The 25,998-nt window shown below is 41.2% G+C and overlaps 1 long non-coding RNA gene and 1 pseudogene across 1 annotated transcript; one reads left to right on the forward strand and one right to left on the reverse strand.

Moving 5' to 3' along the window:
* The first annotated feature begins 1,674 nt into the window (after positions 1 to 1,674).
* On the forward strand, positions 1,675 to 25,134 carry LOC127492039 (uncharacterized). Its single transcript, XR_016213761.1, has 5 exons — positions 1,675 to 2,096; positions 8,693 to 8,793; positions 15,611 to 15,669; positions 19,810 to 19,850; positions 24,268 to 25,134. It is a non-coding gene; the product is annotated as an uncharacterized LOC127492039 (long non-coding RNA).
* LOC127491970 (WD repeat domain phosphoinositide-interacting protein 4 pseudogene) lies at positions 7,487 to 8,207 on the reverse strand (annotated as a pseudogene).
* Positions 25,135 to 25,998: the final 864 nt, after the last annotated feature.

A 25,998-nucleotide genomic window follows, 5' to 3' on the forward strand; every position in this document is an offset into this window, starting at 1 on the left:
GAAATATGAAAATAGTTTTGCCACATTACCTAGCCATCCCACTCCTGGGGATTTACACAAAGAAAATGAAATCAGCATATGAAAGAATTTTCTGTAACTCCATGTTTAAGTAGCTCAATTCATAAAAGCTAAGATATGGAATCATACCAGATGTTCATCAACTGATGATTGATTGGATAATGAAAATATGGTATATATACACTCTGGAATACTACTCAGTCATAAAAAAATGAAATCCTATCATTTGCAACAAAATGGATGCAATTGGAGACCATTATGCTTAGTGAAATAAGCCAGTCCCAAAAAGACAAATATCATATGTTTTTTCTGATTTGTAGTAATTAATTTATAAGTACAAAAATGTTACATGTATGAGTGAAATGGACATTTTGAGATTTGATTATTGTTTACAGCCCTTGTCTATACTCATGAGGAAGAGGGTTTGTATACTTACAAGTTGTTGAATTATTTATTTAGTAGAGAATTAAGCTTGTGATCATAAAGAAAATTGAAAATATGTCATCACTAAAATTGACAGAAAACTAAGAGAGCATAGAGGAGAGAATGCTGGGAGAGAGGGAGGGAGCGAAGTATCATTGTTTTCTTAAAACTGTGTATATGAAATACATTAAATCTGTTACATTTATACAAAAATTTAAAATTTTAAAAATTAAAAACAGAACTACTAGGTGATATTGCAATTCCACTCAGGATTATGCCCAAAAAAGTTGAAATGGAGATTTTTGAAGCACTTTTTAACAAATGATAATGTTGAGGCAAGAGAGGTAATGTTGACATGACTAGGAAGCAGTAGAACTGCAATTCACACCCAAATCTGTCTAATTCAAGCAGGTACCTTTGACCAAAACACTAATTACTGAGTTAGAAATAAGTAACATATATCATTATCTTCTATTTAAAAAAAAAAAAAAAAGGAAACCATAACAGCAGTTTACCTGACAACCATATATAATTGTTAGAAAATAAATTTGTAGGCTAATCCTCCGCCTGCGGCGCCAGCACCCTGGGGTTCTAGTCCCGGTTGGGGTACCGGATTCTGTCCCAGTTGCTCCTCTTCCAGTCTAGCTCTCTGCTGTGGCCCCGGAGGGCAGTGGAGGATGGCCCAGGTCCTTGGGCCCTGCACCCCATGGGAGACCAGGATAAGCACCTGGCTCCTGCCTTCAGATCAGTGCAGTGCACCGGTCGCAGCACACCGGCCATAACGGCCATTTGGTGGGGTGAACCAACTGAAGGAAACCTTTCTCTCTGTCTCTCTCTCTCTCACTGTCTAACTCTGCCTGTCAAAAAAACAAACAAACAAACAAACAAACAAAAAAAGACCCGTGTGGCAAGGGTTTATAGTAGTGGTTAAGGCTTAAGGCTTCTACTTATGGTTAATGTATTAAGGATGGAAACTTGATCCAGTCATGGTATCTGGAAGGTGAGTGGGAGATCTTCAAGACACTGGGGATCTTGCCTTGAGTTGAACCTAGCTCTCTCTTGGCTTCTTAGCTCACCATGTGATCTCCCTGCTCTTGCATACCACCATACACCACCTGCATTAGATGCCGGACTAATGACACCCCATGTTCTTGGACTGTTGTGGGGAGCAACTCGGACTAGACTAAGTTACTCGAATTAAGACTTATTCTATGCATCTGCTCTCCCACAATATGGCGCTGGGAGAGGAGGAAACAGCTTCTACGCAGCTGCCTCTTGCCAACTTGAGTGATGACCTCCAGGAGCTGATCCTGCTCCTGATTGGAGGAGAGCAGCGTACTCGGCGTGTGGGTAGCAGAGTTGGGATTGGCGGAAGAGGACTATAAAGGAGGAGAGAGACAACATGCACCAGGAACATCTAAAGGGAACACCTGAGCAGCCCCCGAGAGAGCCGGCCGGCGGTGTGCCGCTCCCCCGCGGAAGTGGGGAAAGTGGCAGGGGGAACTGCCCTTCCACGGAGGTGGGAGGGACGGTAGCCAACCCGGGAAGAACCAGCAGCAAACCCGGGGAGGGCCGAGCAGACAAAAGAACAGCGCAGGGTCCTGTGTCGTTCCTCCACGAAGAGGGGGAGCGATAGACTGTGAACCTCCAAAACTGTAAGTTGAAATATACTTCCTTCCTTTCTGAGAAGTCTTCTCAGTAATTTGTTGTAGTAATGCAAATCTGGCTAATATACAAAAAAAACATTATGTAGACCTCTTTTTGCTGACAGAATTGACCATCTATCAGTGAAAATGTCAATCACTTACTGCATGTCATATGCAAAATTAAAATCTAGTGGCAAGGGGCTGGTGCCGTGCCTTAGCAGATTAAGCCTCCAGTAGTATCAACATCCCATATGAACGCCAGTTTGAATCCCAGTTGTGCTAGTTCTGATCCAGGTTTCTGCTAATGCACCTGGGAAAGCAGCAGAGGATGGCCCAAGTGCATGGGCCCCTGCACCCAACTGGGAGATCCAAAAGAAGAGTCTGGCTCCTGGCTTTGTCCTGGTCCAGCTTCAGCCATTGCAGCCATTTGGGGAGTGAACAAGCAGATGGCAAATCTCTCTCCTCCATGTGTGTGTGTGTCTCCCTCTCTTATTGTAACTATGACTTTCAAATAAATATATCTTTTAAAAAAAATCCAGGGGCAAGGATTTGGCATACTGGTTAAGACTCCTCTTGAGACACCCACACCCCATATTAGAGTGCCTGGGTTTGAGTCCTAACTCTGTTTCCAATCCCAACTTCCTGCCCTGGGAGGCAGCAGGTGATGGGTCAAATACTTGGGTCCCTAATACTCATGTGAGAGAACTGGATTGAGTTCCAGGCTCCTGGCTTCAGCCTGGCCCAACCCCAGCTGTTGTGAGCATTCGGGAAGTGAACCACTGGATGGGAGATCTCTCTCTGTCTCTGTATCTCTTTCAAATATTAATTAATTAATTAATTAATAATTAAGTTCTAAATGATTTGAGGCTTAAAATATTTGAAAGAAATAAAAATTAAGAAAATGTTGACAAAACCAAAGAACTAGGGAGAAAATTTTAAATGATGGAATAATGTATGCTAGGGTAGGACTAATCAATAGTAACTCATTTGTTTGCCAATATGAACTAGATGCTTACCACACACCAGGCACACTTATAGATACCAGGGATATAGCATGAACAAAACAGACAACATCTATGGCACTTATATTCTGGGGAAAGACAGTAAATAAAATAACAAAATATGAAAGTCATTAGGGCTGAAGTGAATGAAAAGCAAAAAATAAAGGAACAAAGCATACTGGATTGTGGGGGAGGCTGAATACAGAGAGGCCTAGAGGAAACTTCCTGAGCTTGCCTCAAATTTGAAAACCTGTTTTAAATCCCTGGAGGTAAACAACCCAGCTCCAGGGCGCTTTTGCCTAATGATCATTAAGGTTGGTATAATAGCAGTGGCTAAAACCATTTTGTATCACATCACCCCACCCCTTGCCCACATCCGCTCTGTAGCGCAGCTATATAAACATCTCCCTTTTACAATAAAGTGAGATCCTGCTTCGACTGGGCTCACCAAGCCATTTGACTGTTCCCTGGGGTTCGGGGAAAGCTGAGTGGCAGGTGGCGCACTTCCCCTCCTCTGCCAAGGCAAGCTGCAGGCAGCCTGCCTAATTCTCCGGTGGTGGCGAGGAACAGTCACCGCACTGGATAAGTATTTGTTGCTTTTAATTGAGGACAAGAGGTGCCACCCTGCAATGAGACATTTGAGACGAGTGCTAAATGCAGAGAAGGAGGGTGCCATCCTGGTGACTCCAAGAAGAGAGCGCAGCACGGTAAGTAGCCTTGAGTAGGAGAGGGAACTGCAAGTTGGAAACTATGGTGACTAGAGTCAAATTAACAAGGGGAATGGACCACCACGTAAACAATGACCCCCATATAGACAGGGAGCTGCTGTAATGGATTTGCTGAGAAAGAACTTCTGTTTTCTTAAAGGGGACTTAGGTTTTTATGTTTTTAAATATTTTCATTTACTTTGCTTATTTGAGACACACACAGAGATAGACAAACACACCGAGAGAAAGAGAGAGAGAGATTGCTGCCATCCACTAGTTCACTCCCCAAATGCTCACAAGAGCTGGGATTAGGCTGGGGCCAAACCTAGGAGCCTGAAATGCTATCCAGATCTCTCTTGTGGGGGTCAAGAACCCAACTGGGGCTGGCACTGTGGTGTAGCGGGTAAAGCCACCATCTGTAGTGCCAGCATCCGTTATGGGAGCCAGTTTAAGACCTGGCTGCTCCACTTCCAATCCAGCTCTCTGCTATGGCCTGAGAAAGCAGTAGAAGATGGCCCAAGTCCTTGGGTCCTGCACCCATGTGGGAGACACGGAAGAAGCTCCTGGCTCCTGGCCTGCGCCGTGGCTCACTAGGCTAATCCTCCGCCTGCGGCGCCAGCACACGGGGTTCTAGTCCCGGTTGGGGTGCCGGATTCTGTCCCAGTTGCCCCTCTTCCAGGCCAGCTCTCTGCTATGGCCCGGGAGTGCAGTGGAGGATGGCCCAAGTGCTTGTGCCCTGCACCCCATGGGAGAGACCAGGAGAAGCACCTGGCTCCAGGCTTCAGATCAGCGCGATGCACCGCCCACTGCGCGCCAGCTGCGGCTGCCATTGGAGTGTGAAGCAATGGCAAAGGAAGACCTCTCTCTCTCTCTCTCTTTCACTGTCCACTCTGCCCATAAAAAAAAAAAAGAAGAAGAAGCTCCTGTCTCCCAGCTTCAGATGGGTCCAACTCAGGCCATTGCTGCCATTTGGCATTGAACCAGTGGATGGAAAATCTCTCTCTCTCTCACTCTCTCTCTCTCTTTCTCTCTCTCTAACTCTGGATTTCAAATAAATAAATAAATCTTTTAAAAAAAGAAGAACCCAACTTCTTGAGCCAATATTGCTGCTTCCTAAAGTCTGAATTAGCATGAAGCTGGAATCAGGAACCAGAGGCAAGTATCCAAGCTCTCCAATTGCCATGCAGGCATCTTTACACTAAGCCAAACATTAGCCCCTGCCCTGGTATTTGAATGCTATATAGCCACATGGTAATGCATACGAATATAGTTTTCTTAGGAATCAAATTTCTAAGATTTTACTGAAAACTATTACTTTCAGCAGAGTTACTGCCAATTGGAGGCTTAAGAATCTTCTAAGATCTTCTCATAGCTTCTTGGTTTTATGCCTCGGACTTTGACAATGAAGGGAATAATGGAAAAACAGAGCAGTCCTGATAGAAACAACCTTAGGAGAGATGGTTATACTATCATTACAACCAGAAAGCTCTCAGGTGGTCTGGGATAGTCAATGGAAGGGGAGCAATGCTGGGGTGGAGCCAAGAACACCACAGTGTGGGACACAGGGGCAGCCCCTTAGAGCAGGTATGGCAGGCTGCGGTGCTGGAGTTTAGGGTCCCTCCAGAGTGAAGGATGCCAAGAGACGGTCAGGAATAGCAGCAGATGAATACTGAGGGTTGTGGGTGGAACACGGATATAGAAAGAAAACCAGAAGGCGTCCCTCATCCTGGGGGACAGGGATAGAACTCTGATTTTCCACAGCCGCAGACAGGAGATGAGAGAAATTCCATTGATTCCATTGATCACTCAGAAAATAAAGGGCAGTGCATCAAGGATCACGCGGAATGACCTGATTGGCAAGGTTCCATCACATCATGCTGGTTACAAACAAGTCTGGAAGGGCTGTACCTTGTAAGACACAAGCAATGTCTTACATGAAATCTCACTCCCAGGTTGACAAAAGGGACCTCCCCAGGAAACACCCTCCCCAGGACTCTCTTTACCTTGAACTCCTGGTTCTGGGACAGACAAGAAAGTTAGAGTATACACCCCAGCCTTTTTCTCAGGCTTCAAAACACGAGCTCCAAAGTGAAAAAGAGAAAGATAGAAGAGCAAGAGGAAGGGTATTCAGAGCTTGCCCTTTCGCAAGAAAGACAGCCAGGTATGAGGGAACTTGGGGACTTTTTGCCAGAACTGTTTTTGCACACGGCTCTGGTGCCCTTTGGTTTGGTGGCTGCTGGGTGGTTCACAGTCAGAGTTGTGCTTAAGTCTGTCACTCTTCAAAACACAGAAATCACCTTACGATTCATTGATAGGGAAATTATCAAAGTTGAGGTAATTTATGAACTTTATGAGTTCATTATCAACCTAATAACAAAATTTTTAAGTGTATGTTCCATCAAAATCCACAACCTTATTTAAAACATATTTTCTCCATAAACATTCTGGCATCTTTTACAAATCTCTTTTGAATTTATTCTGAGTAATTTACTCTAAGTTAACTTCTTACGTTCTACATACCAAACAGGCTTCTAACTCAGCTATAGTTTGCATGGATGAATTTTAGAACAAATCTGATGGATTATGTTATGACCACAAGCTTCTCAACTCTTGGGAGTTTTGAGGCAATTGAAATAGAAAAGAGATTTTTAGCATGAAGCAACTTGGGAGATTTCATCGGTTGTATAAAATTTAGAAGGTCAAGGAAAGAAAATGTTCACATTCCTGTCTCAGGGAATTTTGTATTTAAAGTAAATTGAATGCCCCAATGCTACAAATATGTCTTCTTTTCCTTGTGCTGGCCCTATGTCCAGTGCTGTGGCACTCCACTTAAAGAAGGTGACCAAAAATCAACTTGTCCAGGACCTAACACATCAGTTAGAGTCTAAGATTCACAAAGTCATCACTACTTTAAAAAACTCCAACTTCTATAAACTTTACACATCACAAGATAATCAAAACAGAAGTTATTCTAAATGCTTAGGACAAAAGAAAGAAGGAAAAAGGCAAAATTTGTTAATGCATGTTTCTTCTAACTTAGGGCTGTTGGTAGCTTCTCAGTGGTACCAGCTATCTATTGGACAACAATGCCATGGAACTGTCAACTGTTAAAGCTCTGACTGCTCATGGCAACAACAAAGGAGTGAGAGAGGAGATCAAAAGGTGCCGTGGCTTTGTAGGGGCTTGTTTGGGACACAGCTGTTGCCTTTAGCAACACAAGTCACAGAGTCAACCTTGTAGTGACTGGGGAAGGGGGAGGGGTGTGACAATGTCCCATGGCTTTTCCAAGGCCATTAACTGGATGGGAAGTGGAGCAGCCAGAAATCAAACCCACCTGGGATGCTGACACTGCAGGTGGCAGCTGTACACACTATGCCACAGTGCCAGCCCCAATGCAGTCTCAAAAAAACCAGACCACTCTCAACAACCCCAGACCTCAGTTTTTAAGATGTCAGCCTGCTGCCTCCTCATCTATCAGTAGAGTGAACTTCTCTTGCCTTGACCCTCAAACCCTGTTCTCGTTGTTTTAATCTGGCAGTGGAAACAGAGACAGAGCTCTCAGTAATACCCCCAGGGTTTTAAAAGTCATCTTCATCATAGATGTCAAGTTGCATGTCAAAGGCCTCTTGGCTACAGTTTTCATCAAGAGGGAGAAATATTTGAGGAAGTTCCCAGCTATACAGATGAGGGATCAGTTGCAGCGGGTACCCCTGAGCACAAAGACATGGACAGGACCCTTATCATTGGATGTGCATTGGGTGATGTTAATGCATTGAAGAGTGGCTGGGTCAGTCACCAATTTGTCTTTGGATCTTGTGTCAAAAAAAAAAAAAAATAATAACGGTGTCCTCCTGGCAGGCTACAGCCACTTCGGTGGCTGGCTGGTTAAGGTACACTCATGCCGTGTCTCTCTAAGCTGTGTTGCTGGTGAATGGAGTGGATGGGGTGCCAGGCTCTGTGTTCGCCAGGCCCAGGCTTGTGCCCTGGGAACAACAGCAGCTGTTTCTCCAGGCTGGAGCAGAGGTCAGGGAGAGGACTATCAGAGAGGGTGTGGCTCCTCAGCTTGGTCACGATCTTGCCATGGCACACCTGCACAGCCAGCGCTGGCTGGGGGAAGGTGAGCGCCAGCAGATTCTCCTAGGAGCTCTCGGCCTCCTGGCATTGTAGGGCAGCACTACTGAGATCCCTGAGAACTCAAGGCTGCTACCCCCACCCACCAAGGCCAGCGGGTTAGACGGGTGCAGCATCCCCAGCAAGCCCATGCTGCCCGTGTGCTCCTGGTGCGGCTGCCCCTTCTCCAGCAATGGCTCCACACTGTAGATGTGCACACCTGTCTCCACAGCACAGCAAAAGCAGCTTTGATTTGGGTTGAAATGCAAGCTCCTTGCTCCTCCAAATGGCTGCTGAGTCATGGGCCAGGATTACTCCCTTGATCTCCAAGCACCCATGACCCCCAAAATCTATTCTCAGGGCCACCCATGGCCCAGCTTCCTCAAGTTCCAGGCTTGGGCAGCTATCTCCAGTATTTACCTCCTTGCTCCAACCTCACACAATTCACTAGTGTAACTCTAGCACTAGAGAAAGCTCTGGCACCATTAGCCCTCTTAGATACTGCTACAGACTGAATGTTTAGGCATCCCCAAATTCATACGCTGAAGCCTGAATCTCCTACCTAACGCTATGTGGAGGTGGGGCCCTTGGGATGTAACTAGGTTTCAGTGATGTCATAAGAGTAGAACCTTCACAAGTGGAACTGAGCCCTTAAAGAAGGGACCCCAGAGCCTCCCTCCCCCTTCATATTCTCTCTCTCTCTCTCTCTCTCTCTCTCTCTCTCTCGATCTATCTCTGTCTCTCCTCTCACTCTCCTCTCTCTCCTCTCCTCTGTTTTCCATGTGAGGACCCAGCAAGAAGGCAGCCATTGTTGAACCAGGAAGAGAGCCCTCATCACATCTCCAGGTTGCTGGGACTTTGATGCTGGACATCCCATCCTCTAGAAACGTGAGTAGTAAATGCTTGTTGTTTAAACCTCCCAGTCTATGGTACCCAAACTACCCTGAGGCTAACCCTTTAGCTCTCTTTCTAATGTTCTTTCTCCTGGTCCACACCCTAAAAATCCACTGTTTTGCTATTACCCACTGTGGACTTTTGTCGTTCTATAGAATGGAGTCTTCACAGCTTCATGAATCACAGATAAAGGCCAGCTGGATCTATAACTAAGCTTATTATAGTTTTGTCTTATGATAAGGGTGAGCGATGACCATGTGGTGTCGGGATTGTCTCAGGGATTATTTGAGAACATTCTCAAAGACCCATCATAACCCTGTGACCCGTCACTTGTTGTTTAGAGAAAGGTGTTAAGAACATGTCAGGCTCACCAAGGCGAGTTTCAGAAAAGGCATACACTACACTTTCTCTCAGGTGACACTTGTCCAACTGCATCTCAGCAAAGTCATATTTTTAATGACTTTTGGTCATTTTGCACGTCAATAATCTTTTATTTAAAAAAACACATTTACTTGAAAGGCACAATGAGAAACGGAGAGATCCATCCATCTACTCTCCACTAGTTCACTTCTCAAATGCCTGCGACAGGGACTAGATTAGGCCAAAAACAGGAGTCCAGAACTCCATCCAGGTCTCCCACTTGGGTGGTGAGAACTCAAGTATTTGCTGCCTTCCCAGGCACATAACCAGGCATCTGAATACAAAGTGGAGGAGCCAGGACTCAAACCAGCTCTGTGATATGGTATGCGAGCATCTCAGGTAGCGCTTCAACCAGCTGCACCGCAATGACCTACCCCTTCATTAAACTTTCAACAAATATTTATTACGGGAAATAAAAAATGTTGAGAAGTTTTGTTATAGAAAAAAATTCAAAATTTATGACTAAAATATGGGTCCATTCATGTATAATTACCATTAGGAAGGCATTGCTCTTTGGAAAATGTATTTCTAATCCCTGATTCCTGAAATGACACAAGTATTTATACTTTTTTCAAATGTTTTTATAAGTGAAAATTCCTGCATTATCAAAGTGTCAATGTATTTTTTTTCATGCTAAGAAAGACATGGGGAAATATGATTGTCCTAGATCTCAAACAAGAGAAGACATGAAACAAATGAAAAAAAAAGGGCAGAGGTAATGCCAAAAGTAAACCCTAACAGCATTACACATTTTACATTTATTGGCTATAGCTGTAGAAAAATATTACAATTACACATACTATTTATATCATATTATCATGATTTTTTAAAAAGGGAAAATATAGGATACAAACATTAGCAATATTTTATTTAGACAAATGATTTATTTAGCAAAATTCACTCAATCCAAAATGATTTGGCTCATTCTAAATACTGTAAAAACAAATACAATTTAGAAATATTTTTCATGAAATTTTGCATAAAGTCAGCATCTGATTTTTAAGTGAAAGTGTTCCCATATTGCCATTATGTTCTAAGGTAATATTAAAAGTGGCTGTAAGATTAATGCAATGTTAAGTCTATCTGTTTGCTTTTCTGATTATGGCTTTTGGTTTCCAAGAAGACCATCAGAATAACCTTTCAATTAAGTATCTGTAACTTTATTAAGCCTACTTCAGAAGGGGGAAAAAATGTCACCTTGACAGAAGACACTTAATGTCTCAGAGAAAGGGAAGGAATTTTTAGGGTCATGATGCTATTTTAAAGAAACTATCTGATTATGTGAGGAAGATTCTGTGATTAATATTTTACAATTGATGAACATAAGTAAGCAGACGTCTCAAAGTAAACCTTGATTAGTTCACTGTTTTTGTGAGAAGGGAACTGTTTGCTGGCATGAGTAACCCATTATGGTGATGAGAGGTATTTGACCATAGATCTTCAAAATATGAACCAGCCATTCCATTGCCTTTTCCAAACTTTTCCTGGGAAAATTTGGCTAGTGCTATTTCTTACCAAAGGTCCCTGGGAGTTATATGAGTGGAGATGAGAACCTCCCTTGCTAGCTGCAATTTGATGAAAAGATCTGGGTTTTGGATTCTGCCCTGAGATAAAGTTTGCCACCTAAAATGTTTCATGGAGATTCTGTCCACTTACCTCATGAAATCGTCTGTTTCATGCAAGGGTTTCTAAAGTAAGGTGGGTAGACTCCTAAGAAAACTGCACAAATCCAACCGTCAGCTTACAATATGTTTTTGCCAAATCATAAGCAAATTGTAGATCTGTATTGACATTATTTCTTTTTTTAAAGATTTATTTATTTATTTATTTGAAAGTCAGACTTACACAGAGGGAGAAGGAGAGATAAAGAGAGAGAGAGACAGAGAGAGAGAGAGAGAGAGAGAGAGAGAGAGAGGTCTTCCATCCACTGGTTCACTCCCCCAGTTGTCCACAACATCCAGAGTTGTGCCGATCTGAAGCCAGGAGCCAGGAGCTTCTTCTGGATTTCCCATGTGGGTGCAGGGGTCCAAGGACTTGGTCCATCTTCTACTGCTTTCCCAGGCCATAGTAGAGAGCTGCATTGGAAGCAGAGCAGCCAGGACTCAAACCAGTGCCCATATGGGATGCCAGTACTGCAGGAGGCAGCTTTACCTGCTACACCACAGTGCGAGCCTTGACATCATTTTAAAGAGTAACTGAGGGCAAAAAACATTTGAAGTACAGACCTTGGAGGTAACAAATATTGTTATTAACAATCTGGACCCTCAAAACAACACAAGGAAACAGCACACTGCCAAATGACCATTGACTTGAAGAAGAAATTACAAAGGAAATTAGAGAAACCTTGAAATGATTTAGCATGAAAACAAAGGGTACCAAAATGTATTGGCTGAAATGAAATCACACTTCAAATGGGAGTTTGTAGCGTAAGTACCTGCATTAAAAGTATGGTTTGAATGGGATATGGCTTCTAAGTCCATGCAGACATTCTTTCTCAAAGTCAGAAGTTGATGGTACTAGGAGGGTGGAAAGCTAATCTGATGATAGTGCTTGGGAGATGAGCCTAGTGGGAGGTCCTTGGGTTATGTGGGTGTGACTTCACCAGGTAATTCTCCCAAGAGGGTTGTTTACACAACCTGGAGTTGGCACTAGCTGTTCTCTCTGACTGCTGGCTTGCCATGTGATTCTTCTCTGCACACTCCACATTGCCATCCTCCAGCCTCACCAGACAGGTACCCAACCAATGGGGGCCACCCTCTCTTAGACTTGAACCTCTAAAATCATAAGCCAAAGTAAACCTGCCAACTTCTTGGTAGCATGTCTTACATATTTCCCTGTTGTAACAAAAAGTGACCAGTACAGTTATGGAGAAGTAATGGAGCATATCAACAACCTAAATTCTGCTCTACGACACTGCAAGAAGAGCAACTAAACCTATAGAAACCAAAAGAATCAGGGGGCAGTACTACAAAGGGACGGCAAGCAACATGTCAGATAACTAAGATGAAATGGACAAATTCCGAGAAAGGTGCAACTCCTCAAGGTGACAGAGAAGAAATAAAATATCTGAATATGCCTATAACAAAGAAATTAAATTTGTAATTTTAAAACTTCTCACACACATAAACTCAGATTCAGTTGGCTTTATTGCTCAATTACATCAAATATTTACAGGAGAATCAGTGCCAGTCATCCACAAAAAGTAGAGGAGCAAACACTTTCAAATTCATTCTATGAAGCAAGTATTATCTTAACACCAAAATCAAAGAAATCACAAAAAAACTATGGAACAATATCTTCTATGAATGTACGTGCAAAAGTTCTCAAGAAGTTCTCAAAAAATACTTCCAGAACAAATCCAATACCATATAACAATAATTATACTATATTCCAAGTGGAAATTTCTCCAAGAATTCAAGATTGGGATAAATACCTCCATGTATTCTATTTCTCATGTATTCATTGGAAAGCAATTGATATAAGAAAATACAAAAATCATGTGATAATTTGAATTGATGCAGAAAAATTATTTGACAAAAATCTACCATCACTTAACAACAGGGGAAAAAAACAAACTAAACAAACTAGGAATAGAAAGGAACTTCCTCAATCTTGATAAAGTACAGCTTCAAAAACACCACAGCTAACATCCCAGGTTATGGTGGAAAGTTGACAGCTTTCTCCTGGGATCAGGTCCTAGACAAAGATGCTCACTCTCTTCATGTCTGTTCAACAACGTGCTGGATGTTTTGGTCTGGGAAATTTGGTAACTATTTTAAAATAAGAAGTATGCCATAATAAAAATAAAGCTGTATCTATATGTAGGTGACATGGTCCTGTCCACTTAAACAGTATCAAAATTAAGTAGTTTGAGCAAGATTGCAAGGTGCGCTGGTAGACTAAGTAAAGTCCCCTCCCCCAGGGTGCCTATGTCCTCAGACCGTGTGGATGTATTATCTGCATGATAAAAGAGATGTGCATCTGTGATTATGTGGAGAGTTTGGAGATGGACTATTACCCTGGATTATCCAGATGGGTCCGGTGTCATCACAAGGGTCTTTATGTGAGTAACGTAAGGGGGTCAGTTAGAGGGAAGATGTGAGGACAGGAGCAAAATCTTACAGAAGAGAAGATGCTATGTTGCTAATGGAAAATTTGGAGAAAGGGACCATGAGCTAAGGAATATAGGTGGCCTCTAGAATCTGGAAGAGGTGGGGAAAGAGATCCTCTCTAGAGCTTCCAGAGAGAACGCACTGCAAAACTACAAGACAGATCCATCTCAGACGTCCAACTTCCAGAACTGTAAAAGACTAAAATTTGTATAGCTTTAAGCTTGAAGTTTTTGGTAAGTTATTGTAACTCCAGTGAAAAAGAAATACATGAACACGTGATCAGTATACAAAAGTCAGTTTTGCTTCCATATACCAGCAATCAACAATCTAAAAATGAAGTTAAGAAGACAGTTCCATTCACAATAGCATCAAAAGAATAAAATACATAGGGGTAAATCCAATAAAATAAATTGAAAAAATATACTCCCCAAACTCAAAGACATCACTGAAATAATGGAAGGAGAACTAAAGAAATGGAGACAGAGTTCATGTTCAAGAATCAGACAACTTTATTATTCCTAACATGGTAATCCTTCTCAAATTGAGTTGTAAATTTTTGATTTTCTGATCACCATTGACAAAACAAATGGCTAATTTGAAGAAACTGAAGCTGAGCCTAAATTTCTGTGGAAATGCAGGAGACACATTATAGCCAAAACAGTCTTATAAAAGAACAAAGTTAGATGACTCATACTTCCTGATATTAAAACTTATAACCAAGCTGCAGAAATCAAGACAGTGTAGTAGTAGCACAGGATAGACATCTAGACAATTGAATGGGATTGACATTCCAGAAAGAATTCCTCACATGTAAGGCCAGTTGATTTTGACAAGGGTATCAAGACAAATCAGTGAAGAAGATATTCTTTTCAGTAATGGCTGTAGCCTGAGTAGCCAAATGAACCACTTCATCACACTATACACACATTTTTGGTTTAGAAAAAGAATGAAATAATATTTCCAATTATGAACACTTACATTAAAACATTGGAGTAGATTTTTTATGACATTGGGTTAAGCAAAGCTTTCCCCAAACCTTATTACACCAGAATCACAAATCATGAAAGAAAAAATAAGATAAAATCATCAAAATTTTTCAAAAAAAATTGTGCTTTAAAGGATGCTTAAAGAAAATGAAAAGAATCCAGAGTATGAGGAAAATATTTTTAAAATGTGCCAAGGGATATTTACCTAGAATATACAAAAATTTCTTATGACTAAATTTTTAAAAAATGTGCCAATTATATGATTAGATATTTTTCAAAGAAGACAGACAAATGGCCAGTAAGCACAACATCATTATCCATCAATCGAGTTTGAATTAAAATCACAGAAAGGTACCACTTCATACTCACTGATATGATTATAAAAGTCTCAAATATAAACAAGTGTTGGCAAAAATGTAGAGAAACTGGAACTCATACACTGCTGATGAGAATGGTGTTAGTTGTTCAAAATGTAAAATATAAAGCTTTTATATTATCTATCAGTTCCACTCCTAGGGATATATCTTAGTATTCTAAGAGAAATCAAAATGTATGGTCACACCAAAACTTGTTCCTAAGTCAGCTATTTTTCATAACAGCCCCAAAGTGGAAACAACTTAATTGTTCTCTGATGAATGGACAAATGAAATGTAGTATGCAACCATAAATTGTAATAAAATCAAGCTATAAAGAGGAAGGAAGCATTAATGCATCCTACACCATGGATGAAACTTAAAAGTATTACTCTGTGGCTGGCATTGTGGCACAGTGCATTAAGCCTGCTGCCTGCAATGCCAGAATCCTATGTAGGCATTGGTTCATGTCCCAGCTGCTCCACTTCTGATCCAGTGCCCTGCTAATAACCTGGGAAAAGCAGTGGAGGAGGCCCAAGTGTTTGGGACCCTGCCAGCCTTGTGGGAGACCCAGAAGAAACTCCTGGTTCCTTGCTTTGGCCTAGCCCAGCCCAGGCCCTTGAAGGAGTGAACCAGTGGATAGAAGATCTTTCTCTCTTTAATTGTCTCTCTTTCTCTGTGTCTCTGTCTCTCACTCTTTCTTTCTGACTCTGTATGTATGTGTGTGTGCATGTGCATATCTTGAAAATAAATAAGTAAAATTTTCAGAAATATAATAAAGTTGCAGTTGACATTCTCTGGTACCACCAAGCCATCATCTTGAAAAGTACCTGAATTTTGCTCCTGATATTTGAAGCCAGATTTTTCTCCACACATATTTGTTTTTAATTCTGGAGTCAGTTGCTGGCATTTGATCACAAACCTCTTTGAACACATCTAGATGCTGTGAATCTAGAATCCTTGGAGACCACCACCCAGCATGACGCCGAGTCAGAGAAGGTACGTTAGCCTCTGTGGTGCCTCTTCTCTGTTTAAGATTCTGTTGTTTAAGTGCTACCTTCTTAGAGAACGTTAGAGAACCAAAGTGCTGTTTCCATCTTTTGCCTTTCATTATTGAGGTTCATAAAGAAATATTTGTTTTTTTCCCAAAAACACCAAAACTGTAACCCCAGAAGCGCACCTCCCCTCCTCTGTAGTACATCAGCAAGCTCTCGAGACTGAAATGAGTTATGCCATTTGTAGTACTTTTGCTTCCAGCAGAGGTGAGTTGAGTTCTGTTACAGCCTATTCTGTCTGACAGCTTTCCAGGCAAGACATTGGACACAATTCATCAACAGACATGAGTTATTCTAGGTTTTCTGGGAAGGAGAACTCTGATAAGTCTTTTTGGAGACTAGATGGTTCTTGGGCAGAGTCTAAGCAGTCATGAGTTACCCTGACTCCCAGTGATGGAAGAAGACCAGCAGGATTCAATGAACTACAGAAATGAACAGAAATATGTGAGAGAGGAAGTAGTGGAATACCATGAGATAAATCTACTTGCTGAAAAGATGTTGCATATAACAAAGTTTGCATAGCATGAGAGATGTCTTGCTCCGTTTTATGTGACTCTCAGAGAATACTATCAACTGGATAATTTACAAAGAACAGAAGTTTAGTCTCGCCATTCTGGAAGCTGACAAGTACAAGGTCAAGGCACTGACATCTGGTGGGGGCTTTCTTGCTCCATGCTCACATGGCAGTAGGTGGAAAGGCAAGGGGAACAAGCCAAGTCCTCGAAGTCTCTTTTTAAAAAGCAGTGCTCATGGCTGCATTACCACTTCTGAACACCACCACGTTAGTAACATCTGGAATATAAAGAGGACGCTTTCAGACCACGACCGGGACCGTTAAGTATAAGGAAGACTTTAAAACCAGGAAGTGGACAAATGCCTGCACTCTCTTCGCCAGCCCTTCTATTAAGCTTCTGCAAGCCAGCGGTTATTGCTCCTGAATCAACAGAACCGCTGTGTGAGCTGGATGTCTCCCAGGAGGACAACACAGCACCCCAGGAGTTTGTCCAGCCTGCTGGGGGGCACCAAGGAAATGCCACTACCAATAAGAGTGGATATTTTGCACCTCCACAGTGACATGTAAGATATCAAGTCTCCACACTGTTATGCACCCTTATCTGTGTCTCTATGGCAACTGATGTGATGACAACAGGGCAGACCCCTGGCTGATAGCTTTTTCTGCTGGTCAGGCTGCCCAAAGACTGCTACATTTTCAGCTCCTCAGTGGGCCCAGAAACTGATACAACTCTGCTCTGTACCTCCTTGGTACAGTGCCTGCCACTGCTGTCTGTAAAGCCTGTGAGAAATTGAGGACAGAGCTGGGTGTGGACCTAGCTTGTTGGTGGCCTCAAGCAAGCGGGTGTGTTTCCTGTGTACGCTCACCCACTGCTGTAAGAAGGCTAGAGAAATCTGAGATCAGGGTGCTCAGACAACAAATAGTGTAAGAAATTGATTGGAACATTTAAATATCATTTCTTCAGGCAATGGGAGAATTATTATTATCTAATGCATGATCTCTCCAAGTAAAAATTCACTTAAACATGTCTTATATGTAGACTATTTCAATGGTCTCTGATTCTTAACCACCATTACTTCTTTATAGTTACCTATAATGTATTTTGCAACCATTAAGAAGCTCCTTATGTAACTTATGACCCTGCTGTGATACCTAATATTCCATGATTTTATTACAATTATTTATAAATAATAATCTTGGATCAGAAAACTGTGTGATATCACTAAATCAGTTCAATGGTCAAACTTACAAATATATCTAATTTGCTAAAATCTTTCATCTGTAAATGCATGTAAATTTGAAAGAATTAGGGCTAAGTAAGGGAAAGTAGTTTTTTTTTAAGTTTTATTTATTTATTTATTTATTTGAAAGGCAGAGTTACAGATCTTCTTCCAGGTCTCCCATGCGGGTGCAGGGGCCCAAGCACTTGGGCCATCTTTTACTGCTTTCCCAGGCCATTAGCGGGGAGCTGGATCAGAAATGGAGTAGCCAGGACTTGAACTGGCACCCATATGGGATGCTGGTGCTGCAGGTGGAGGCTTAATCTACTTCACCACAGCACTGGCCCCATGACTTCTCAATCATTTCACACAAGCTGTATCAGTCTTCCTAGATTGATTGAATAACACTAAGAGTATAACAGCATTTAACTTTTCTTGAGATTTATTTATTTTACTTGAAAGAGATACAGAGGGAGATATTTTCCATCTGCTGGTTCACTCCCCAGGTGGTCACAACAGTCAGGGCTGAGCCAGGCTGAAATCAGGAGCTAGGAGTTTCATCTGGGTCTCCCACATGGGTGGCAGGGGCCCAAACACTTGGTCCATCTTCTGCTGCTTTCCCCAGGCCATTAACAGGGAGCTGAATCTGAAATGGAACAGCTGGGACAAAAAAACATGCTTATATGAGAAGCCGGCATTGCAGGCAGCAGCTTTACCCACTGTGCCACAATGCCTGCCCTGGAATTTTTTAGTTTTTAATGCTTACCAGAGTGAAGTATAGTAGATTATTTAAATGCAGTATGCTGAGAAAGGATTCAGTAGTCACCTCCAAATGAAAATTGCATCATTGCGATAAGGGCAATAAAATTATAATTACTAAAGTCAGTTGCCACTTGGAAAACAAATGTGGACTTTAATTGTTTAAGAGTGACAAAATAAACGTTCATTTAGATTTAGATCTGAAAAACCAATTATGCTATCTATTTTAAAGTAAGATTGGGGGCCAGTGCTGTGGTGCAGCTGGTAAAGCCACTACTTTTTTTTTAACTTTTATTTAATGAATATAAATTTCCAAAGTACAGCTTATGGATTACAATGGCTTCCCCTCCCATAACTTCCCTCCCACCCGCAACCCTCCCCTTTCCCGCTCCCTCTCCCCTTCCATTCACATCAAGATTCATTTTCAATTCTCTTCATATGCAGAGATCAATTTAGCATATATTAAGTAAAGATTTCAACAGTTTGCACCCACATAGAAACACAAAGTGAAACATACTGTTTGAGTACTAGTTATAGCATTAAATCACAATGTACAGCACATTAAGGACAGAGATCCTACATGAGGAGTAAGTGCACAGTGACTCCTGTTGTTGACTTAACAAATTGACACTCTTGTTTATGGCATCAGCAATCACCCTAGGCTCTAGCAATGAGTTGCCAAGGCTATGGAAGCCTTTTGAGTTCACCGACTCTGATCATATTTAGACAAGGCCATGGTCAAAGTGGAAGTTCTCTCCTCCCTTCAGAGAAAGGTACCTCCTTCTTTGATGACCTGTTCTTTCCACTGGGATCTCACTCGCGGAGATCTTTCATTTAGGTTTTGTTGTTGTTGTGTTTTTTTTGTTTGTTTGTTTTTTTGTTTTTTTTGTTTTTTGCCAGAGTGTCTTGGCTTTCCATGCCTGAAATACTCTCATGGGCTTTTCAGCCGGATCCGCATGCCTTAAGGGCTGATTCTGAGGCTAGAGTGCTGTTTAGGACATCTGCTGTGTATCTCGCTTCCCATGTTGGATTGTTCTCTCCCTTTTTTATTCTATTGGTTAGTATTTGCAGACACTATTTTTGTTTATGTGATCCCTTTGGTTCTTAGTCCTATCATTATGATCAATTGTGAACAGAAATTGATCACTTGGACTAGTGAGATGGCATTGGTACATGCCACCTTGATGGGATTGAATTGGAATCCCCTGGTATGTTTCTAACTCTACCGTTTGAGGTAAGTCAGCTTGAGCATGTCCCAAATTGTACATCTCCTCCCTCTCTTATTCCCACTTTTATATTTAACAGGGATCACTTTTCAGTTAAGTTTCAACACTTAAGAATAACTGTGTATTAATTACAGAATTCAGCTAATAGTATTAAGTAGAACAAACAAAAAAATACTGAGAGAGAGCATACTGACTTTCAAATAAATAAATAAATCTTTAAAAAAATAAAATAAGAAAATACTAACTAGGCAGGTGGTAATCCCAGATTTACTCTAAGAAATTTACTCTAAGAAATTTATGGGGCTTTTACATGACTGCTCTGCATTTCTAGAATGCAACGGATTCTTGTTACTTCTTTTTTTCAGCAATAACAAGAGGGTCACCAGAGTCACTGTCACCCTTCCAGGTTTGTATCCATTCCTTGTCCTCTTTGTTTGATAATAGCTTTGAATTCACTGCTTTTCTGCATGAGTGCACAAATCAAAAATAATTTTTCAAAAGGCATAAGAAGAGAGACCTTAGGCTAATGGAGATGCAGACAGCACAGGGAATTTTTTAAATTCTACTTAACCTATAAACTGGTTGCATACATGGAAAGTGAGACAGTTCCTTCCAAGACAAATTTGAGAAGTTGCTTGAAAAGTGCCTGTGACATGGAGTCTGATTGAGCACGGCTCACAGAGTGCATCTTTGCCCAGACCGGAAGAACCCAAGGGCTGGTATGATTCGTCCACCTCATCTCATAGAAACAAGGAAATGGCCAAGAGAAGGTCCAGGTCTACCCAGCTAACCACACCATTCTTGGGTGATGGAGTTGGAAAAATCATCCAGTTCCTGTCTGGGACAGTGCTGGCCACTCTCCTGTGGATGTTAGAGGGAGAGTTCATGTCATGTGCGTTTTCCTGAAGGAACCTGATGTTTCTGTGAAATTGCATTACAGAACACTTCTGTGAGAGGGGCGAACTGGTCACAGAAATATCTCCTGTAATTTCTTTTTTTTAAAAGATTTATTCATTTTTTTGAAAGAGTTACACAGAGATTGAAGAAGAGGCAGAGAGAGAGAGAAGAGAGAAGTCTTCCATCCTCTGGTTCACTCCCCAACTGGCCGTGATGGGTGGAGCTGTGCCAATCCAAAGCCAAGAGCCAGGAGCTTCCTCTGGGTCTTCCACCCTGGTGCAGGGGCCCAAGGACTTGGGCCATCCTGCACTGCTTTCCCAGGCCACAGCAGAGAACTGGATCAGAAGTGGAGCAGTCAGGTCTCAAACCATTTGGGATGCCAGCACTGCAGGCAGCAGCTTTACCCGCTATGCTACAGCATCGGCCTCTTCTTTAATTTCTGAGCCACTTGTGAAGAGGCATGAAATGAATAAACAGAGAGAGAGAGAGAGAGAGAAAGAAACTTTGAAAGCTAGACCTATAATATTGTTAATATAATTATATTTTTGAATAGGTAATAGCATATAATTTAAAAATCAAAGCAATATAAAGTAGCACATCACTTAGTGGCAGGAGTATATTCTGACACATGCAATGATTTTGTCATTGTGCAAGCACCATAGACTAGACTTACACAAACTAAGGCCACCACATCACCAGACAATATAATCTTATGGGGCTGTTGTCTATATGCAGCCCATCTGTCCATCTGTGAGAGAAAGTTTGCATAGTGTGTAATTGCAAATTCACAAATTGACAAACTTGGCCTTTGCTTTTATAACTTCTGAAGTTGCGACCAGAGCTAGAAAGACCTCCTAATATTCCAAGGTACCAATGATTCATTAGTGTGCTATTGGTATTTTTATAATTTCATATTTCTGCATATCTGACTTGAGAAAGCTATCAGCACCACATTCTAGATCCCTACGTGTTAAGCTTCTGTTCCTGACCTTTTCTTGTGTCCCCATGACCTGGCTATGCATGGGTAACTGCCATTCTGTTCCATCTTTGAATATTTTTGTGTGCCAAAGATGGCCCCTCCCAATGCTCTATATTTTCAGATATTTTCTGATTTTTCTTATTATATATTTCATTGACGACTTAAAATTAGATTGCATTAGTTGCATTCCTGTCTTATTCTTAACAGATATTTCCCCTACAAAGAAAATGCTGAGGAGGCCATGTTTAGTCTAATGGTTAAGATGCCCACGTCAAGGCTGGCACCATATGGGAGCCGGTTTGAGTCCCCTCTGTTCCACTTAAAATTCAGCTCCCTTCTAATGCGCTTGGGAAAGCAGTGGAAGATAGCCTAAGTCCTTGGGCCCTGCACCCACGTGGGAAACCTGGAAGAAGCACCTGGCTCTTGGCTTCAGATTGGCCCAACTCTAGCTGTTGTGGATATTTGGGGAGTTAACCAGTGGATGGAAGTCTCACTGAGACTGAGATGTAACTCTGCTTTCGAATAAATAAATCTTTAAACAAAAAAATACTCTTAGCTCTAGGTTGAGCAAACATTTTAAAAAAAATGCCTGTGTCCCACATTGGAGAATTCAATACCTGGCTTTGACTCCTGATTCCAACTCCCTGCTGATTCAGACTGTGGCAGGTAGTGGTGATGGCTCAAGTATTTAGGCTCCTGCCACCCACACGGGAGACATAGATTGCTTTCTCAGATCCTGGCTTTGGCCAAAGCGCATCCCTGTCATTGCTGACATTTGGGGAGTGAACCAACAGCTAGGAGGGCTCTCTTTGCCTCTCAAAAATGTTGATTTGGAGGTTAAATTACCAAGTTAAATATCCATCAGTCAATAATTTTAAAATGGTGCCTTAACTATGAAAATGCTTTTGGTTTTTCTATAGAGCCAGTGATTTAAATTGTTCTCCCCATGGAACTATTCAATGATTCATATAATTTAATTATATTATGGATTTCCTGTGAAGAATGATTGTAGTAATACTGGAATAAAATCTACTGGATCGTAATATATCATGATTTGTGCAAAGGATTTTCTTTCCTTTTTTAAACAGGGACTTTTGAAATGCTATTTCAAAAAGTGATATATAATTCTCTTTACTGTAGAATATTTTTCAAATTTATCTACTTTAAACTTCACTTGAAACATTTCTCAAAAAATTAATAGGAATTACATACTATTATAGTATTAATCATTTTGTGACTATTTTAAAATTTGCTTTATATGAGTGAAGTTGAAAACCTTTTCATTAGATTATTGTTTACAGCCCTTGCCTATTATTCTACTGGTCTATTGGCCTTTTACTTTTTATTTGTTGGACTCTATTCAGTAGAGCCACTAAGCCTTTGACTATAATGCATAGTAAAATGAGTTCTCCAAAGAAAATTTAAAAACTGAAAACACTAAAAAAAAAAAGAGTTTCCTTTTGTAAATCTCTAGAACATCTTAAATAGCGTTGGAATTATCTTCTTTGAAAATTTTGGTATTTATCACTTGTGAAAATCTTAGTCCAATTTTTGCTTCAGGACAGAGGGAGTATCTCTGAAAACTTTCATTTTTACATCTTATGAAAAAAGTCTTAACTTTTTCTATTTCCATGGAAATTCACTATTTTTAATTTAGAATTTCAAATCTATTTCATGGCTATGCAAAATGGCTTTGTGATTTTTAAAAAATATTTTCCTGTGTTTCTGTGATTATCTTGAGTGTAATTTCTTGTTTTGTGAACTTAGACTTTTTGCACTGATCAGATTTGATGATGGTATATAAATTTTTATTTAACTTTTTCCACAATTTCAGCTTTGGGAGTTGGCATTTGACCTTGCAGTTCAGACACCTGAGCCCCCCAGGAGAGTACTTGGGTAGGATTCCCAGCTCTGTCTCCTGACTCCTGATTCCTGCTAGTGCCCATCTTTGGAAGTAGCAGTGGTGGTTCCTGACTCTCATGTGAGAGGTCTAAATTGCTTCTTGGCTTCCAGCTTTGGCCTTGGCTGTTGCAGGCATTTGAAGAGTGAATCAGGCCAACGCCACAGCTCACTAGGCTAATCCTCCGCCTTGCGGCACCGGCACACCGGGTTCTAGTCCCAGTCGGGGCACCGGATTCTGTCCTGGTTGCCCCTCTTCCAGACCAGCTCTCCTCTGTGGCTAGGGAGTGCGGTGGAGGATGGCCCAAGTACTTGGGCCCTGTACCCAATGGGAGACCAGGATAAGTACCTGGCTCCTGCCATCGGATCAGCGCGGTGCGCCGGCCGCAGCGCACAGGCCACAGTGGCCATTGGAGTGTGAACCAAAGGCAAAGGAAGACCTTTCTCTCTCTCTCTCGCTGTCCACTCTGCCTGTCAAAAAAAAAAAAAAAAAAAAAGAGTGACTCAGAGGGAAGTTCTCTTTCTTTCTCTCTGTCTCTGCCTCTCAAGCGAATAAGCAAATACCTTCTCATCTCAAGTGTTGATTGATTGTTTTTAATGTTTGTGCTGTGAACAATGAATTTCTTTTTTATTTTTCAAAAATTATTTTTCTCTTGCATGTATTTACATTACCGTATTTTAGTAATATATTTAATCAAGTGCCTAGGTTATTTTCTTAAAAATACATAAGTATTTAAGAAAATTTTTTGAATGTCACTTTAATCTTCACCATGGGTTTGTTAGATGTTTTAGTTACTGTCATTTTCTAAAAGTTCAGTGTTTACTTTTTTATTTTTTTTTTTATATTTATTTTTTGGTTCCATTTGACACAAGTATAACTTACTATAATTTTTTCAAATTTTAGCCAAAATGACATTTTAAAAATTTAATAATTAAATTCAGCTTCATTATTGACATAACAGAATGCAGACCATATTTTTTCTAGTTTGTTTTACAATGAATAAAGATGTTTTCATGTTCTAATATACGTTTTTTTTTTTTTTGACAGGCAGAGTGGACAGTGAGAGAGAAAGAGAGAAAGGTCTTCCTTTGCCGTTGCTTCACCCTCCAGTAGCCGCCGCGGCCAGTGCGCTGCGGCCGGATCCGAAGGCAGGAGCCAGGTGCTTCTCCTGGTCTCCCATGGGGTGCAGGGCCCAAGGACTTGGGCCATCCTCCACTGCACTCCCTGGCCACAGCAGAGAGCTGGCCTAGAAGAGGGGCAACCGGGACAGAATCTGGCACCGCGACCAGGACTAGAACCCGGTGTGCCGGCGCCGCAAGGCGGAGGATTAGCCTAGTGAGCCGCGGCTCTGGCCAATGTTCTAATATAAGTTTAATTATATCTTCTATATTATTACCTCTTTTTCAGCTACTTGCAAAAAATTTTTGATTCTATAAATATCACTATATAAAATACAATACTGTTATTTGCTGCACAATATTCAAAACTGTTGGATCTTCATTATATGAATTGTACATGTTGGTATAATACCTCATTTCTTTAATTACTTTTTTCTCTGAATTATACCTTGACTTATAAAATTCCAATATATTCTCTCCCTTAATTTTCATTTTCCTTGTGTGCACACACATACACACACACACACTCATACATCTATTTTCAAACATTCTGAATCACCTGGTTTTAGATGTGCATCTTAAAGTACAACAGAGTGTAATTTTGCTTTGTGATCCTGTCTGATTCTTTTCATGGGTTAAATTAAGGCCATTTGCATGCCTTGATATGGCAGATTTACTTGTCCATAAATGTACTACTTAGTACTACCTGCATTGGTCATTGGTTTTATATACTAAAAAGGTCTTTCCCTGTGTTGTCTTCTTTTTATTTTTTGTTCTAATTTAGAAAGGTTTCTAATTTTTGTTCTTGTGACTTACTTTTACACCTTTAAGTAATACCCTACATTTCTAATTTCATTGGATATAATATATTTGTTCTTTATTAACAGCAACAATAAAATCAGATAGTCATAGATTCTCCCCTACACCATTACCTTTGTGGTCTTATGTTGAAATTCTATTACTTGATTACATAGGTTTAGAGGGTTCCCTTTGGCTCCCAGCTATAATACATGAAGCATTGACATGCTTATCCTACTTTCCAATGCCTGCCTCTTTCATTTGTATTTGATTAGTTGTTTTATTTGTGCATTGTCAGAATATATGGGCTCTGGATTCTGCTCTATGCACCTCTACTGTAGAAGGACATGCAGTGTTTGGTAGCCTCCAAAACACTACCAGGCAGCCGCATAACACAGACTGCACAACAGGAAGGCTCTCGAGTGCAATTAAGTCATTTGGATTCCATGTTAATTCAGTTACTTTCAAACACACAGTGAGAAACTAGAGGACTTCATACAAGGTGCCAGAAGGCCAAGACCCCAAGTTTGTGCGACCTCTGCTTGTGTATGCCAAGCAGTCCAGGCTGTGTTGCCTCTAATAACTCCTGAACAGTTCAGCTGATTTCTTCTTTCTCTTTTGTAAATCTCCTCCTCCAGGGACCAGGGGTTTTATGGCCAACTCTACTTGAGGGGAAGGAGATGGCCCATTTTGGAGTCTGTATCACTGACTGGGACATGTTCTGAGAACTGCATCTTTAGGCAGTCTCATTGTTGTGCAAACATCCTCAAGTACACTTTCACAACCCCAGAACAGTCACTCACTCATCATCACCTACTGATCTAACCAAGAGTCATGGTAGGCACAAGCAGTATGAGGCTGC

The sequence above is a fragment of the Oryctolagus cuniculus genome, chromosome 9 (genome assembly GCF_051225735.1).
Source record: "Oryctolagus cuniculus isolate XC-2025 breed Fujian yellow rabbit chromosome 9, ASM5122573v1, whole genome shotgun sequence".
Lineage (NCBI taxonomy): Eukaryota > Metazoa > Chordata > Mammalia > Lagomorpha > Leporidae > Oryctolagus > Oryctolagus cuniculus.